Consider the following 18,854-nt stretch of genomic DNA (forward strand, 5'->3'; position numbering starts at 1 on the left):
TAGTCTATGGAATAATATACCCTGAAGCCTTTGCCAGGCACTCTCTAAAACTAATTCTCAGTGCTCTGAGTTCATGTTCACAAAACACTCTTTTCCAATAGATCCCAAGCTACCTTGAGATCAGAACAGAAATTCCTTGGAAGAAAATACATATACCCAGAGGTAGGTCTTCCATTATAACCTCGTATTTGCTGGCACATCAGACACTTGTCAGTTGGGTAAACATCACTTTCCCCAGGGTGAGATGACCCCTGTTTTCATCCTTCTGCAAGGGTGACCCCGTAGGCTCTGCCTGGAGGACCAACCATATCTTCTCACTCTGCTACTTCTTGACAATTAGCAGCAGGGACCTTCCTTCTCCTAGTGAAGTTTATGTGATTATGGTTAGTGCTGTCTCAAGTTTTCTGAAGTAGTGAGTAGGTATTTATCCCTCACGGACCCCAAATACAAAGGCTGATCATACACAAGGCACCCTATTGTTTATACAGTAGGTGATTCATCTTCAGGTGCCCCCCAATGCCCCATTCTGTGCCCTATCTTCCCCCAAGTGACATTCCCTTCACCTCTTCTTTCTGTGCTCAAGTTTCCATAACTTTTCTTAGTCTCCCTTCCCAAATAAAATTCCTCTCAGAAAGAATCTCCTGGAGTACACTTGGTTAGGGGGGCAATATCTGAGGATCTTACCTCTTCTCTCCATTCTCTCTGTCCCTGTCATTATTGAGACACACTCTTTCTCCTGCCCAGATAGTACAATAGCCCTACAGTGGGTGTCACTGCCTTCGCTGCTCTCTGATTCATTTCCACAAGGCTCTGGTCCTATCAGGACACTTCCACACCCAAAAGTATTCAGTGGCTCCCCACTGCACACAGAATAAAGTCCAGACTCCTTAATCATTGTTTGGAGCCTTGCATTACCTAGATCCAGTGATTTTCTTTTTCTAATCATACCTCTTCCTTCTCCCCTTCACTGGCCTTAACTTCTCAGCAGACCCTCATGGTTCTTCCCCTTCTTCCTCACATGTCCTTCATACTGTCTTCTTGCCATCACTCTGCCTGGAATCTTCTTTCCCTGAACCCCACCTCCATTTATCTAAATCTCATCCATCTGTATAGTCAGGATTGTTGTTAGGAAAAACAGAGACCAAAAATAACAGGTTTAAACAAAATCAGATTTTATTTCTCTTCCTTTGGAAGTTTAAAGACCCAGGCTCTTTCCTGTTCATTGCTCCATCATCCAAATGGTCTGAGGTAGAACCTAGAGTTCCTTCATCATATCCACATTGCATGAATCAGGGCGCAGAAGGGGCAAAGAAAAAGAGGGCAAAGGATGCACAGCACCTGTCTTTTAGGGATCATTCCTGGAAACTGCCATATAACAACAGTTCACTAACATTTCTTGAACTCAGTCACAAGGTCACATCTAGCTGCAGGGGCATTTGGGAAATGCCTTTTTTTTTTGTAAGTGACCAAATTCCCAATTAAAACTTGGGAGCTGTGTTATTGCGGAAGGTAAGGAGAACTTGGAGGACAGAGATCAATGTTAGTTATCCCATTGTTCAGGGCTACCTGTGTGCTACCCAACCTTTGCTCCTGCCCACACCTTCTCTGCAAGCCTTCTTTCCATTTCCTGAATGGCTAGAGTAGTTTATCTGATCCTCCCTCCTAGCACATGGCACTTCCTACCCTCTTATGGCCATTTACGTTTGTTTGTTTTGTTTTGTTTTGTTTTAATCCCCTGCTTGAACTTTGGTCACTCATTAAGCAGTATTCTGTGTGGAAATCATTTGAATTTCTCCTGTCCTCACTACCAATGGGCACAGATGGAGCAACATTTACCACAATAATCCACAGTTCCCTGGCTCTTGGCCAACCTCCTCATTCTGACCCACTGCCTATGAGCATTCTTAGTACATAGTTCCATTTTTACTTTCAGATCCTCCCTTCTCTTCTCTTGCACCGAGATATATGTCCACATGTTGTACTTGGGATGGATTTGAGTGACACCCACACAGAATCACCCTTTCCTTGCAATGATTGTTGCAACGATTAGAGTTTTATCATACCTGGCTCCTCATGCCTTAGGATGGGCACCCTCCCACGATACCCTCAGCCTCTTGTGAAACTACACTCACCAGAGTCCAGCCCATCCCTCTTTCATGGACACATCATCTGGATTCCATCTCAGGCTCATAAGCTATTACATAATCATAAGCTGTTACATAAATAATCACAGACTGTTACATAAACAATGCCCAAAGCCTCTAGCCTTTCTGTGCAAATGCATAGTATTATAAACATTGGATGAGTGGATGATTTTTGCCTCCAATTTGCCAACTCTCTGGATCATTTTCATCAGGCTCAAATGCAAATGTTTTTGAAATGTGAACAGATATCATAGATTCTCAATTAAATGTATGTCTGATGACCATGAAGGGGATCAATTATAGATAAATAGGAATCTTGTCACATGAAGTAAAGTGAGGGGTGCCAGTGATGTGCAGTCAGAGAGGTCTTTTCTGTCTTTAAACAAAAATGATAACCAGGGCGCCTGGGTGGCTCAGTGGTTGAGCATCTGCCTTTGGCTCAGGTCGTGATCCTAGGGTCCTGGGATCAAGTCTTACATTGCGCTTCTTGCAGGGAGCCTGTTTCTCCCTCTGCCTGTCTCTCTCTCTCTCTCTCTCTCTCTCTCTCTCATTCTCTCTCTCTTATAAATAAATAAAATCTTTTAAAAAATTAAAAATTTTAAAAAATTTTAAAATAAGATCAACTGATTCCTATCTGTGAGGTGCTCATGCTTACCTTACATGGGCTGTGGTGCTCAGAGTGATTTGGGCCCTGCAAGAAGGGTGGGAAAAGGAAAGTGGAGAAACCCTGGCCAGGAGGCTTCAGGAGTGATGATGAGTGGGCATGATTTCACTGCCTTCGGTGTCTATATGTGAACACATTCAGTGCCCTGTGGGAGGCCAAAGATTGATAATAGCTCAAGACCTCTCTTAAGAGAATATATTTTCTCTGTATAAAGTCAAGTTCATTTTTCTGGGTTGGATTCCTTCAAATGCATCACAGAACTGGGACTTTGTTCTCCTAAACCTAGTGTTCTTACCTGCCAAAATTGTTTGCATTTATGAGGAATGGCAGTGACCTAGAGAGCCAAAGGAGCAATTGCAGGAACAGATAGCATCTGCCTTGGCCAGAGGAAGAGTTTGTGCTTTGTTTCCCATCTCGATCCGCAGCCCCATCCTAGCCACACCCCTTCTTACCCCTTGATTATCACCAAAGGTTTTTTGCCGGGACTCCCTTTACCATCATTTCATGTTCTAGTTCACGACTCTTTCTTCCTGGATAGGAGCCCCCAGTTTGGCATCATCATGTGCCTCAGAGCTTGCTGCACCTCCTTTCTCAGTCCTGTCCACCCAGTACCAGTCCCTGTTGGCTCCGGCCAAGCCCATCTCCCTAACAACCGGTGCTTTCTGGCCTCTGTGCTTTGTCATGAGTCATCCCTCCCATCATAAAACTGCCTCCCTCCTCATCAATTCAGGGCCACCACCTCCCGCAGCACCCAGCTCTTTAGGAAGCGATCCAAAACAGCCATTTGAGTATTGGTTCACTGTGCCTGGCGTCCCCCCATCTAGAGACCTTCCAACTAACCATCTGCAGAGAAAAAAAAAATCTGATGTTTTATCAGTATATGGGTCAGGTCATTATCTGACTATGCAAAGCGAAGGCAGGAAGTTATGGGGGTAAGAAGGAGCCAATAGGGTGAACCTAACTTCTTCTTTGACAGCTTTTTGAAGGATACTCTCTCTGACTTCCACTTTTGGAGGAACAGGGAACTGCCATTTGTGAGCCTTTGGAGGGTTCTAGGGCATAAGTTGGGCTGCTTTGTTCATCTTTCCTGGCTCAGAGTTAGCAATGAGCTTCCCATACTGCTAAGTCAGCTCCTATTTGCCCATGTGTTATCTTCCAGCATGTGGCTGCAGCTGACTCCTTCCTCAATTTCTCTACCCTGATGGTCTTCTGCTTTTCTTTCCCACACCCTCTCCCATAATGCGGATGGAGCTTCATGAGCATGGATGCAAACTGCCTTCTGCAACCGGAAGTCCCGAATATTTATTTACCTTCTGGTGCTAAGTTCTTTCTGACTGAACGTCTCCCCAGCTACATTACAGACCTCTGATCACTGTAGTTGCCACTGTGGAATGTGCTTCTCTAGGCAGACACAGAAATGGTTTTTAACTGATGACCTGAGTAGCCTTTGTTGACTTCAGAGGGTGGAACTGGTTATGTGTGAGCTGTCCCTGTGCCCTGTGAATCACTGAGCTTCCTCTAACATCTTATTCTGGGTGGTCACACCAGCTGAAGCCCTGGGGAGGACACAGAGCTCCTTCATCATTTGCCAGTGGGCAAACTATGGGGTCGATTGATCTACATCCTCTGTCAGGTTATGGGTATCCCAAGGGGCCTGAAAGCCCCTGCTCAGAGACACACAGGAAGGTAATGAAGCAAATGTAGGCCTCAGTCTGCCTGTTCTCACTGCCCAGAGGGAAAACAGAATGTCCCAGGTTTACAGCAGACACACAAAAAAGAACCCCATGCCCCTGAGCGTACCTAGACTGATAATACCCCAGTATGGAAGCTATTTCTGATCAACAGAGGAGCTACCAAGCTCCACCTCTGTTCTGGGCTCCCTCCATCCCACACGCTCACATCCTATGCAACAGTGTTCTAACCAACCAGGGCCCCCAGAGAAAGACAAGGAAGAGCCAAACCAGGTTGGCAGGTTATTTCTTCCTTTCTACCTATGTTGTTGGAGTTACTTATGTGGGTGGAGAATTCGGGCCTTAATTCAAAATAACCAGAACTGAACATTCTAACTTTCATAAGGTCCTCGAAGTTTGGACCTATTTAAGCAGGAAGAGGTTGACTGTGGTCTCACGTAGGAATGCACGACCTGTTTGCCCAGTTAATAAGTTATGTATTGAGTCCCTTCTCTGTGCAAACCCTGTGTTAGGCCCTGGAAGTACAAGGACAACAAGTACTGTCCTGAGGGAACCTAGAACCAGAGAAGAGGCAGTAGGCATGTGGGTGCCCAACTTCCTTGTGGTGAGTGTTACACCAGGGGTAGTAGAGAGCCACATGGGATCCCAGACTGGGGATCGAGGATCGTTTCCAAGAAAGATGGCATCTGAGGTGAGTGACGAGTTAGGTTCAGGGAGGCAAGAAAGCAGAAAGGGGTCGAGCTGGGCATGGAGCTCTCACTACGTTCCATGTGGCTGACAGCTAGAGGATTTGGGTAGAGGTCAGAGGGGCCTGGGACTTAACCCAAAGCATAACCAAGAGTCACCAAAAAGTTCCAAGCAGGGGAGTGAGTCACATTTTGATGTCTCTGATGGCTGAGGGCAAAACAAACTGGAGTGTGGGGTGGGGAGTCAGGGTCTACACTATGGCAAGAAGCCCAGAGCCCAGCAGGGTCTTGGCAACAGGGTGGTGGCTTGTGCGTGGTAGTACAGAGGAGCGGGACTCCTGAGGTCCTCAGGAGATGGAATCACTGGAATTTGGAGATGGATTCACTCAGGGGGTGACGTTGTTGGAGGCGTCTGAGTGGTGGTCATGTTTCTGCTTTGAGCATCTTTGTACTGACATTTACCAAGACGGGGAAACCTGGGAGCAACTCAGCAGGATTGGCTGTACCTTTCTTACTTAAAAAAGCAACAGTAAGAGCAGAAGATGCCCCTTCCTGGAAATTCCATGCCATGAACTTGAGGAAGGGGCCAGGCATAGCCAATTGGCTGCCCAGCGCCTCACCTTAACCCTGTAATTGGACTTCATGGGCAACAAGGAACTAAGAAACCCCAGCTCCTCAGGCCAATGTCCATGGCATCCCAAAGCCAGCCCCAGCTAGACATGGTGACCTCAGCTGTCACTCTCAGGCCCCACAGACCTCACTCAATGCCCCCCAACTTGGGGCACCTGGGTGGCTCAGTGGTTGAGCATCTGCCTTCTGCTCGGGGCATGATCCCAGGGTCCTGGGATCAAATCCTGCATCGGGCTCCCTGCAGGGAGACTGTGCTTCTCCCTCTGCCTGTGTCTCTGTTTCTTTTCTTGTATCTCTCATGAATAAATAAATAAAATCTTAAAAAGAACAAGAAGAAGAAGAAGTCCTAATCCCCAGCACCTAAGAATGTGATTATATTTCGAGAGAAGGCTGTAAAAGGTAATTAAGTTAAATGAGATCCCTAGGGCAGACCTCAAGGATGGCTGGCATCCTTATAAGAAGAGGAGATTAAGACACACACACACACAGAAGGAAGACGCCAGGAGGACACGGAGGAAGACAGTCATCTACAAGCCAAGGAGAGAGGCCTCAGGAGAAACCAACCCTTACTGGGACATCCAGCCTCCAGAACTGAGAGACAATAAATTTCTGATCTCCAAGCCCCCGACTCTGGGGTACTTGGTACTTCTGAGCAAACCCCCAGAAGTGCTATCGTAGAGAGAAGCAAAGGTGCTACCAGATTGTAAGGGAGAGAGAGAAATCGATGCTGACAAGGAAAGAAGTCAGCAGAGGGTCATTAGTGTGGGTCCCAGGACGGAACTGGCTGGGTTCAGGCACCCCTGATGGGCCAGGCTCTCGGAGACAGTCCCCACCAGGTATGGTCACGGAGAGGATGAACTAAGATAGAGCAGGTCTGTAGAGTAAGCCCGGAGGAGAGGGTAGCTATTGCTGCATTAATTATTGTGGAGGAGTCCCTCGGCATGTAAGTGGAGAACACAAAGGTAGCGCGGGCCAGGGACAGGTGTCACCTGGGAGAGCCAGGGACAGCAGGGGAGCGCAGGTGAGAGCAAGAGAATGCTGGAACTCACCCCTGGACTTTGCTCCCTGTGAGAGGGGAAAAAAAACTATTCAAGCTTCCAAAGGCAAGTCTCAAGCAGAGAAGGAAATGCTGACCGGCTGGTGGAAAAGAAATCTAAGGAGAGAAAGACAAAAACCCAAGTGGGCTTCTCTGTCGCAAAGGAGAGCCCAGTGAGTACCCGCGGCTCTTCTACTCCTTTGCCTTAAATATTTATTTCAATGTTTGCATGCATAAACAATGCAAAGAGCCCGGAGGCAGTCACTCCCTCCAGCTTTTAAAAGATTTCTGCAGAAGTGTTCCTGGAAGAGACAGTTAATGCCTTTGCTCCTTTGCCCTGAAATTGATTTCTGAGAAGCGGGGCCCTGCACCCTGGAGCTGGCTGCAAGTGGTGTTTCTTAGGCCCCTCTCACCTCCTGGGTGGGGATGTGATGAAACTCAGGGAGCTTAGGTTTCCAGACAGAGAGAGAGAGAGAGAATAGGTCTCTAGAGAATTTAGCCTGGTCAGAGGTTGGGGGGGGTGCCTGATGAATAAATAAACAGGTGCTCCCAGGACACCCCAGGGTCACCAATACTCTGCTGTTTAACCGTTTATCAAAACGATGGGAGCATGAGCCCTGTCTTTGCACGAATGGAGGCCGGCTGTGCTGACCATCACATCTGTGAGTTGGGTAGCAGAGAAGGCAGAAAGCTGTAGGTGGCTTGAATATTATTTAGTTCAATGCTCCCATTTTGCAGATGAAGCAACTGAGACCCAGAGAAGGGATGTGCTCCGTCGCCCAGCCCATCGGTGCTGGAAGGCGACACTGGAACTCAGACACCACGGCCCCTTGTCCAGCACCCACCAGAGACGTGCTGCCCCAACAGAAATATAACACAAGCCACGGATGCGGTTTCAGCCTTTTCACATTTAAAAAGTAAAGAGCTGTGCACACAGGTGGAATTAAGCCTCATAATATTTTATCCAGTGTGCGCAAAATGCACAGACTCCCTCTATACACACCTCTCGGCCCGCGATCTCGAAGCACGCTGCACGCGTCTGCTTGCATTTGGCAGGGATGAGGGCAGGGAGTGGGGGTCAGACTCTGAATAGCAGCCTTTCCAAGAAAAGCAATCAATGTGCAAGCCCACTAAGCCATACATTTTGCAGAAAGTCTGCACTTCTCTCGGGAGCATTAAGCATATAGAGAAACATCCCCATAATGAAAGTGTAGGCCGAGGTAGACATTGCCCCAGCCTACAACACAACAGAGGACTTTTTATCCAGCCCTCCATTGCCGGGGTGCTTTCAGCTGACAAAGGACTCCTGTGGGGTGCTGGCATCCCAGCTATCTCCTGAGGTGGCTGCAAGTGGGTGGCAGTGCCAACTCCTGGGAAGAATGCTGGAACAGAAGTGCCTGGAGAAAGAGAGGGACTGCCCCACACACTGGAGCCCATATCAGGTCAGCCCAAATGACTAATGTGGCTAATTCTCTAGCCCCTCGGGCACAGGGAACTCTACCAACTTCCAGACGTTCCAGAGTCCTATCTGGATCTGTAGCAAATGTCAGAGTTCCACTCGCTAACAAAAGTCTGGAATTCCATCTCAAGTCCTTTAAAAAGCTGCTGCCAACTGGCTTTGCCTGTACTTTGTCTAAAGGCGTCAATGTGCATCTCGGGGCCAAGTGCTTCTCTGCCCCTCTAGACGAGGTCTGAGGTTGAGGCCACTAAACAGGTGGACCAGCCAAGGCCCCCAATAAATAACAGATTCCCAAGGGAGCAAAACCCTAAGAGCAAGGCTGGTATACTCTCCACCTCCAGCTGGCCCCATGCATGGCTTATGTGAACGCCGTCAAGGCAAATGCTTAGATCAGTGGAATCCACAAGCTCCTCGGACAACAGGTGGTCCTGTTGGAGAGTTTGCTTCTAGAGTTGCATTGCCCAATACACATTCATGGGTACCGAGCCCTTGAAAGGTATCTGGTCCAAATTGGGATGCCCTCTAAGTGCAAAATACATACCAAATATCCAAGACTTCATATGAAGAATAAAGGATGCAAAATACCTCATCAAAAAGGTTCTATTGGGACAACCAGGTGGCTCAGTGGTTAAGCATCTTCTGCCTTCAGCTCAGGGTGTGATCTCAGGATCCTGGGATCAAGTCCCACATCGGGCTACCTGCATGGAGCCTGCTTCTCCCTCTGCCTGTGTCTCTGCCTCTCTCTCTCTGGGTCTCTCATGAATAAATAAATAAAATCTTTTTTTTAAATGTTTGTATTGATTTCATGTTGAAATTATTATGTTTTGCATATATTGGATTCGATGTGTGTTATTAAAATTAATTCCATGTGTTTTTTTTTTTTATTTAAAATTACATGTGTGGCTCTCATTGTATTCTTATTGGACAGCAATGTTCCAGTGGAGGTATTTTATCTAAAAGGCCACTTCTTTGGGATTTAATTCCAGTGACACTGGATGGGATTTGACTAGCGGTGTGGGGATTGATGGCATAACCCTGGTGGCTGATGACCAGGACACGAGATGTGTGATGGCAGCGCTGGCTGAAAGTACTAGAACAGCCCGGGCCTCCGCCCGCATCCCGCCCTCCATTCATTACCCTGGAGGGCATGGCTGAGGCTTCAGGTGATGAATCATCACCTGGACTCAGGTGTCTGTGTTGGAAACCCACAGTAGGACATCTCCTGATGAAAGCCGAGTTACGTCATTGCTTCCCACCCTTTGGAAATGGAACATGAAATCTAGCGCCGAACACCGAGACTTTGTCTACGCAAGCCATCCTTGTAATGATGGAACTAATCCTATCTTGATTTTGGTGGAGGGTGGACAAACCTATGTGAGGATGGAAAGGGTTCTGTGGGTGAGTGGTGGTGAGGGTGGTACGACCGTGTGAATGTGCTTCTTGCCACTGAATTGTACACTTCAAAATGGAGAAGACGGTAAATTCAGTTATGTGTATTATACCATAATTTTTTTTTTTTAAATCCGGGACTTTGACCTAAAAAGCAAGGATTTTCTTTCCCAATTTACCCTGTTCAAGAACCAAGGCCAAGGAGCCTTTTAGTAGGACCTGGAGTCCCAGCTTCTGGGTGATTGATCTGTAAGAGAAGCAGAAGAAGGGCATGTCCTGGCAAACCTGTTGGGGAAGGCATGGGCCGGCCTGGTGCCCAGGCCTCTCCTCAAACATGTCCCATCCCCAGATGGGTCTCTTATGCCACCCACAGGTGGACCTCGACCTATTACTACAGAGGTAGCCTTGATCAAAAAGGTTCATCAGTGTGGATGTCAGAGAGCCAAAACTCTTGGTGGAAGTATCAACACCTAGAGCTCCACGGGGCTGGGAAGTCAAGGACTATTTCTTTAGAGCAAATGGAATCTACTTTAACATGTGAAGTGGGATCAGCATTTGGGGAAGTACTTCTCAATATTATATCACTCAAGTTGCAAGGGTTTCGTTTCTGTTTTTGTTTGTATAAACTAAGGGCACTTGATTTCACACGCCACCCCAAAAGTATAGTTGAAATTCCTCATTCACAGGAAAGGTGTAAAAGAGCCCAAAGAGGGGCACCTGGGTGGCTGGGTCAGTTAAGACTCTGCCTTCCGCTCAGGTCATGATCCCAGGGTCCTGGAATGGAGCCCCACATCAGGGTCCCTGCTCAGTGGGGAGTCTGCTTCTCCTTCTCTCTCTGCTCATGCTCTCTCCCTCTCTCTCTCCCTCTCTCTCTCTCTCTCCTTTTCTCAAATAAATAAATAAATAAATAAATAAAATCTTTAAAAAAAAAAAAAAGAAGAAGAAGAAGGAGCCTACTGGTAGGGCAGAGCAGGGCAGGGGGTCTATCCCTACCTGAAATAGAAATAGGCCACCCAGAAGAGATGACCCCAGTATACCTCAGCTGAGTCACCCCAAGACACCAGTCAGCAGGGGAGGAGGGAGCTGCCAGGCTGGGAGTGTCTCTCTTATCCCATCACCAGAGAGCACAAGATAACAAGAGTCCAATTTGGGTAATGGGATCATTCCAAAAAAATAATTCTTTCTTTCCCCTTAAATTCACATTAGCTGGCCAGGAGTCCCTAAACTGCCCGGAATGTGTATTAAGAATGCCAGACATTTAGGCCATCAGTTTCAGCCACCAAGGCATGTATTTAGACCTGTATAGTACCACGTCCCCTCTGCTCTTGATCGCCAGCATGGCCATCACCCAGAACCTGCACTAGTCAGCAGCCTCAGTGGTTCTGCATCTGACCTGGAGAAAGAAAAACACATGGACATCTACAAGATTTTGCTCCATTTATGATGTCTCCTTGGCCACTGCTCCCTGAGCCAAGAGATCCCAACTGTTTATGAAAAACAGTATTGTATTCCCTCTTGGTCATCTAAGTCATGGGAAATTTTTGTGTGGTGATGCATAAATCCCAGAAAGTTTGGTTTAAAAAGTTCTCTAAAGTGTGGGTGGTTCCTCAAGTTTGTCCTGATTTACTGAATATCCCGCATCCATGAAACAGGCCTGAAGGCTTCACCCGAACATCCCCCAAGAGGCCCTGTGGATACATGGGTGCCCTCATTAGTGAGTTTGGGCAGCTGACTGTTGCATGGAGCACTTTCAAACTCACAGTCAAAGGGAGCCTACAAGCCCGTGTCAGCAGAGTTGCTGGAGAGTATTTTGTTTTGACTCAGTTAGGGATGACCCTCCCATGATCCAAACAAAGTCCCTCTAATAAAGTCATTGTAATAAGTCCCAAAATAAGTTAACTCTTCCCTTTGATCAATCTGTCTTTGAGGTTTTACTCAGTCCATCAACAATTATTTCACGGGTGCCTGTGTGTCAGAGCATGACAAAGCCCCCGACTCTAGATCCTTCTCCCAACCATCCTCTCCTCATCATCCAGAAGATTGTCCCATGACCCTCCCACCATGACCAAGCAGCCACTGAAGAGCATGTGAATAAGTGCAAACAAGTATTGAGAGAGAAAGATGGAAGAGGTCTCAAAATGGTATGCATCAATGGCATTTTTATAAATATACAAACAGTATGTGTTTAGCCTCACTTTTGTAAATAAATATTTAGAGATGGATAAATAGGTAGATAGATGATAGATAGATAGATAGATAGATAGATAGATAGATAGATGATAGATATTCATGTATAGATTTACCTCAAAGATACAGATGCAATGAAATGCCAGGACACCTGCACCCCGATGTTTCTAGCAGCAATGTCCACAATAGCCAAACTGTGGAAGGAGCCTCGGTGTCCATCGAAAGATGAATGGATAAAGATGTGGTCTATGTATACAATGGAATATTACTCAGCCATCAAAAATGACAAATACCCGCCATTTGCTTCGACGTGGATGGAACTGGAGGGTATTATGCTGAGTGAAATAAGTCAATCGGAGAAGGACAAACATTATATGGTCTCATTCATTTGGGGAATATAAATAATAGTGAGGGGGAATAGAGGGGAAGGGAGAAGAAATGGGTAGGAAATAGCAGAAAGGGAGACAGACATGGAAGACTCCTAACTCTGGGAAACGAACTAGGGTGGTAGAAGGGGAGAGGGCAGGGGGTGGGGGTGACTGGGTGGCGGGCACTGAGGGGGACACTTGACGGGATGAGCACTGGGTATTATTCTGTATGTTGGCAAATTGAACACCAATAAAAAATAAATTTATTATTTAAAAAAAGATATTCATGTGTATATTTTAATACCACAAATCTGAAAGCATATATATGAAATTGGTCACTGCAATACCTGACAGCATTAACTTTCTTTTCTCCCAGCTTCCTTTCATGGTTTTTCTACAGTGAACATGCATTGCATGTGAAATAAAAAGATTCAAGTGGGTTTTAAAGGAAACACTAGCTTGAAAGGAGATGGTAAGTGGATGTGATAGCCATTTAAAGAGGTTGGGGTGTGTGTGTGTGTAGTTCGGGGGAGTTTCAAGTTCTGGCTGAGATGGTGGGCATCTCTGCACAAATATTTTAGGCTTAGATAAAGAGAAAGATAAGTGTTGTATTTTTTCTATGTGGTGGGAATTAAAATTATGTATGTATATCTATACATTATATCATTATATTTAGTTATCAAGGTGCCTTGACAGCCATTAACATTGTCCATCTCTACCTATTACTGCACCAATTTTTTTTTAAGATTTTATTTATTTATTCATGAGAGACACAGAGAGACACAGAGACATAGGCAGAGGGATTAGTTGGCTTCATGCGGGGAACCCGATTCAGGACTCGATCCCGGGACCCCAGGATCACAACCTGAGCCAAAGGCAGATGCTCAACCACTGAGCCATCCAGGTGCCCCTACTGCACCAATCTTATCCCAGACACTGACTGGCCTAGACAATATGAACTCTATTACTGACACCAGACCCACTAATTAACATCAATTTAGGTGTGATATTTATATTTACCACATCAAGCTTCATTATTTCTTCTGTTCCCTGATCAGAATAGGATGAGCCTCAGATTCAAGACTGGTCCTAATTTGATGTGCTCCAAACAGTAGAACAAGCAATTTCTTATGAAGTCACTTCAGCGATCTATCATCAATACTTATAATAATAACACATAGTAAATGATATCCTTGCAATTAAATGGTATCTTTGCAACCTCCCTGGAAAGTGAGGAAGGAATCTTTCAGGCCCTGCCCTTGTTGTTCTGTTTGGGTTGAAGCCCAGAAGAGACCAGTACTAAGCTACAGGAAGTTGAATTGATCTACATAAGAAAGAGCACAAGGAGACCAATAGGGAGGAAAGGCACAGGATGAGGAAGGAAGTTGAAAGAGCTGGAAGAGGACAGGGAAGGGGAAGCAGAGAAGATCCAGAGCAGCTGGGAATCTTCTAGAAAAAAAAGTGGGAGGAGAGTAAAGGGGCTCAAGTAGCTGCTGCAGCCTTGGTGGGGACTCCGAGTGGGAGGAGAGAAAGGAGAAGACAAGTGTAGACAGCATGCATTATAAGAACCCCGTGCAATGTGACACACATGTCGCTTCCACCCTACCCCACCCCCAAGAAAACCTTCCACAAAGAGTTGCACTACTCTTCAAAGTTTTTGTCTCTTTGGGGTGTATTAGTTTCAGAACAGGAATCATTCTCTTTTGCTGGACCAGGAAGGCAGGCAGCTGGGGAGGTAGTGGGAGGCCCCTGGGAAGGAAGGGGAGCAGTCAAACTCTGCCTTTGCTAAGTGGCGTGGGGCAGCCCCAGGGGCCAAGCCACCATGGTGCCACCAGCCCCGGCATGAGCCATGCCATCAACATTTCCGCGTGGCGCGTGGAGGGCGACTGGAACCAAGTACCACAGCCTGAAGGGCTCCAGCAGCAGTTTTTCTGCCTCACTGTTTAAGAGGCTGGAGGTCCAGGATCAAGGTGTCATGAGGGTTGGTTCCTGCTGAGGGCCAGGGGCCTAGATCTGCTCCCAGGGCCCTCTCCTTGGCCCAGAGATGGCCCTGATCGCCTTCTCATGGCATTCTTCCTCAGTGGGTGTCTCTGGGTCCAAATTTCCTCCTTTTTATAAGGGCACCAGTCACACTGTAGTGACCTGACTTTAACTTGATTACTCCTTTAGTGACCCTATTTCCAAATAGGGTCGCATTTGGAGGTCCCAGGGCTTAGGACTTGAACACATACACTTGGGGATGCTGGAGACACAGTTCAACCTGTAACACCCCTTGACAAACCCTCAACCCTTCCCAGCAGTCTCCACTTCAGAGATCACACGTAGGGGGCCCTCCGCTTTTCCTTCTCACGTGCTCACCCCCAAGTCCAGGCCTCCTTGTCCTCAGTGTCTTGTACAAATTCCTCCAAACTCCGACCTCACCCTTCCTCATTTGCAGGCAGGACACAGAGTTTTGTCAGATGCTTCCGTTTCTCAGGAAATTCTGTGGGGATTGAGAAGAGAGGAGGATCTCGCAGGTGGACTCAGAGCCGTTGAGTTGAAGCTTCTCTGTTTTTTGGTGCCCGTGGATTCCAGCTTTGTCCCCATTCTCTGTTTGGATGGACAGACGGCTCCCTGCTCCTGCCCTGTCTGTTGTCCTGGGACAGACTCTGGCCTTGGCCTCATTCCTCAGGGGGCTCCTTGGGCCCTTGTGGGGATGGGTCTGCTCCTCACAGCCTGGCATCTCCATCTGAAATGCCAGGAAGGGGCTGCAAGAGGAGAGACTGGTGAGCAGAGGGCACATTCAGGCCAGGCAGAGACCCTTGGGTAAAGGCAGGAGTAGGGATGGACAATAGGACAACACAAGGAAGGGCTTGCTGGTCACCCAGTATAGCAAAAGGTTTGCATTAAAACCCAACTTTCTGGCATGGAATCCCAGGGAGAGCACAGCTCACAAGAATAAGAAATTACATCTGAAAATGTCTTAAATAAGTCGTGTCTTCGAGGATTCATAATCATAGGGCTTCTTAAAACAAGGGGTCTTCCTATGGAGCTCCCAGGGGTGCTAAGGCTTCAGGTACAGGCTTCTGTGGCCTTCTCCAGGCAAACAGGAGAGAGAGAGCCTGGACTTCAGAGCCCCTCGCTCACTGGGCCCCAGCCTCCTCCCTAGCTCCCAGCAGATTCCTCACCTTCCCCAGCCTGACACACCCGGCACCCCCATAGGATTTCATATGGAGAAAGGCCTCCATGATTTCCAAAAAGTAAATAAATATGTATTATGTGCAATAAAAATATATATTATATTTTATATATAATAAAGACATATCTATTAATCATTTAATGTTATTTTATCTATAATTATATATTATATTACATTTATGTAAAAAATACATATATATATATGCACCAGTCAATTAGTTAATGAGTTCTCTGTGCATATAAAATCGTTCAATACATAAATATTCAGCTTAGCTGTGATTTCATCTCAGGATCGTATCTGCTTCGTGAAGTCTGCATGGATGCCTGTAATTCATTCATTCATTCCTAATGAGCTAGATCGTCTTCAAAGCAATAGGGAGCAAACTCACCTGAGAGGAGCACTGTCTCCAGGGAAGATGCCCCAACAGTCAAAAAACAAGAAATATTCAGAGGCAGACCAGCCTTTGCCTTGGATGTTCCTGGTGGGTCCTGTGTGCACCAAATCAGCATTTCAAAATCAAGGCCAGGAATCTGGCTGTCTCTGTGGGACTGATATCACCTTCTGGGAAAAGAGGGAAAAGAAGATCCAAGCTGGCAGGGCTGCTCATGTTCTGGGAAGCTGCAAGGTCCTGTTTCAAAGGCTCTGCTTCCCAAGGAAGCATGCCAAGTTGTAGGGGCCATTTTTCTGACCCCCATCTGTCCTGGGCCCCAAGGTTCTTAACATCTGGGGACAGGGTCCTGTGAGCAGAGTGGCTGGAAGGAGAGTTATCAGGTCCTCACCTGCGCTAGGGCCCTACTTTAATTCTGCTTCCCAACCTCTAGTGTAAGGAGCCTTCTGTATGGGGAGCACTGCGCTAAGTGCTGGGGGGTCACAGGAGAGATAGGAACAATCCTTGCTCTTAGGGGACTTCCAGTGTAGTTGGAGGGAGGGAGTTTTATGCACAGACGATCAAATGTCCAGTGGAAAGTGTTAGCCTTCCACCGAGGGGCACTACTCTAGCCCAAGGAGCACCAAGGTGAGGCAGGGCCAAGTCTGGAAGCCCCGGGAGGCTTTCTGGAGCAAGTTTGCGTGCATTCCACTCCGGGACTTGCTTTATGGAGTCTTCGTCTATAAATACCTCTGGCCAACACAAACGCACTTCCACCAAAGGATAGAATTTCAGCATTAGAAGCAACCTTCATGTGCATTAACCCCAGCACTAGTCTAATGATAGAAATCCTTCTAGGATACATGCAGGGAATCGTGTTTTTTGGTTACTCTCAAGATGGGGTGCTCACTACCCTTTGGGAAGGGGTATGGACCTCTTGGGCACCCATGCAGAGGATCCAGTTTGCAGAGCCTGCTTCCAGGTTCAGGGAGTGTGAAGGCTGAGGAATGGTGCTCCTTGTGTGTCTGGATGGTTCAGCATGCCCACGGCCCCAAGCACTGGGATTCCAGGCTCTCGGGTTGCATCTCGGGTGTTGAAATGGAGCGGCCAGCTGCCAGTAGTCACTCTGAACACCCACAGTGACTCAGGGCATGGCATGTGCCATGCAGGGCAACCAGCACAGCCCTGCACGTGGTGCCCTCCACCATCTGCCCCCCTCCTCTGCTGTGGGGTCTTGGTGACCAGAGCTGTGACAGGGCCATGCCTGGTGGCTCCACTCAGCCTGCAGGTGCATGGTGCTATATGCAGACATGCTGTTCACCTTGCTTTGAAGAGTTCCAATCTCACATCATTTTATTTCTGCCGTGGCCCAGGGGTCCCCGGTCACTCTTCGAAGGACATTAAAGGTTCTAGTTCATGCGAGCAGAGGGGCTGGGTCTCTACTGAGCTTCTCCTGGTAAACTCGAATTATCCACATCACCAGCACCTTGAGTCAGCCTCTCTGCATTTTTCAGTGCCCTGCTCTCTCTCCTGACCCCTTCCTTTCTTGACATCTATGGCCCTGGCGAACATCACCATCATATCCCACTAGCCATTTCCTGCGGGGTTCCCTCTCTGCCATCCTGTCTCCCACCAAGCCCCCACCAGTGGAGAATTTTGTTCCATCCATCTCTGATAGCCTTTGAAGCACATAGTAGGTTTCCACATGTGTTTGCTAAATGAAGAAATGAGTGCAATTTGAACCCTGCCCACCCACCCCCAAAACTCCCAATTACCCCAGGGACAGGGAAATGACAACAAATCATTGCACTCAAGCAAGAGGAGTATTTGTAAGGAGTGGAGGCAACACAGAGTCCATGCCTATGAGTCCTTTGTAAACACTGGATTGCTTGATAAACAAGATGTGCACCCAATCCGTTTCTTCTTTCTCTTCTCGTTAGCCAAGACATCCAAACACGGAGTTGGCTGCCTGCTTTCTAACACACATCTTGGTTTTAGGCTTCAGTAAAGGAAATGTTATCCTGAAAATTGTGGCAATTGCATTTGTGCGGTGATGTATAATCTTCAGAGTATTCTAAGCAAAGCATTTGTGTGTGCCAGTGGTGGGCCAGATGGCTGCTAGAGCCTTTTCTAGATCACATCCCCTTGTTTTATGGAAAAGAACAGAGATTCCAAGTGACTGTCCTGAGTTCCTGCAGGGAGGTGCATGTGGGGGCTGGAGCTACAGGTTACCCCATGACCCTGCCCTAAACTGGCTCTGCCCAACTGCCTCTCCTTCTCCAGCCTCTTCAGGAAAGACCCCCTCTTTTCACAGCTCCTCTCAAATGATCTACCACTGGACAATATCTTTGCTTTCTGGGACTTATTCAGAAAAATGCTGTGAGACTCAACCTACCTGGTGATGACAAATCATCTGTGACTTTCCAACCTGTACCTGGAGGTTCCTGCAAACCATTTGCTCCTCATTATAGACCCCCTGTAAGGCTTTCTCCCACTCCCACAGTGAAAGCCCACAGAAGTGGAACTCTTCCCTTCTTGGATTGTCTATTGAAAATACATCCTCCATTTAAGAAATTAGGGAGGGCACCTTCTTTGTAGTGTATTGATTTTAGTAGGAACTGATGCTAAGATTATTTCTAGGCCCAGAGACATGTAATATTAGTGGTCATGGAGGTGAAGTGGGTTTTTTAATGAAAAAAAAAGGGGGGGGAAGCCCTGATTTATAGTGTTTGCTTATTCCTCTGGTGTGTATACTCCCCCTGTGGTCAATCGCAAGCTGCTAACATGTCATCTACATGGACCTGCAAAGAGACGGATGCAGTTGGCTCTTATCAGCCAGTGCAAGTGGCTGCTCCAGCCACCACATTTCCTGAGATTTTTTTCTATGGGCTAGGGCCTTTGCAAGCTCACTGAATCTTAGTCCCTCACTGTGATTTATCAATAGAAATTGGAGCAATAAAAATACCTTCCTGATAGGTTTTGTGAAGAGTGAATGAAGTAATACACACAAACTTGACTTAGAGCAGTCCCTGCACGTAGTAAGCACTCGATACAT

Source organism: Canis lupus, chromosome 5 (genome assembly GCF_011100685.1).
Source record: "Canis lupus familiaris isolate Mischka breed German Shepherd chromosome 5, alternate assembly UU_Cfam_GSD_1.0, whole genome shotgun sequence".
NCBI classification, from domain to species: domain Eukaryota; kingdom Metazoa; phylum Chordata; class Mammalia; order Carnivora; family Canidae; genus Canis; species Canis lupus.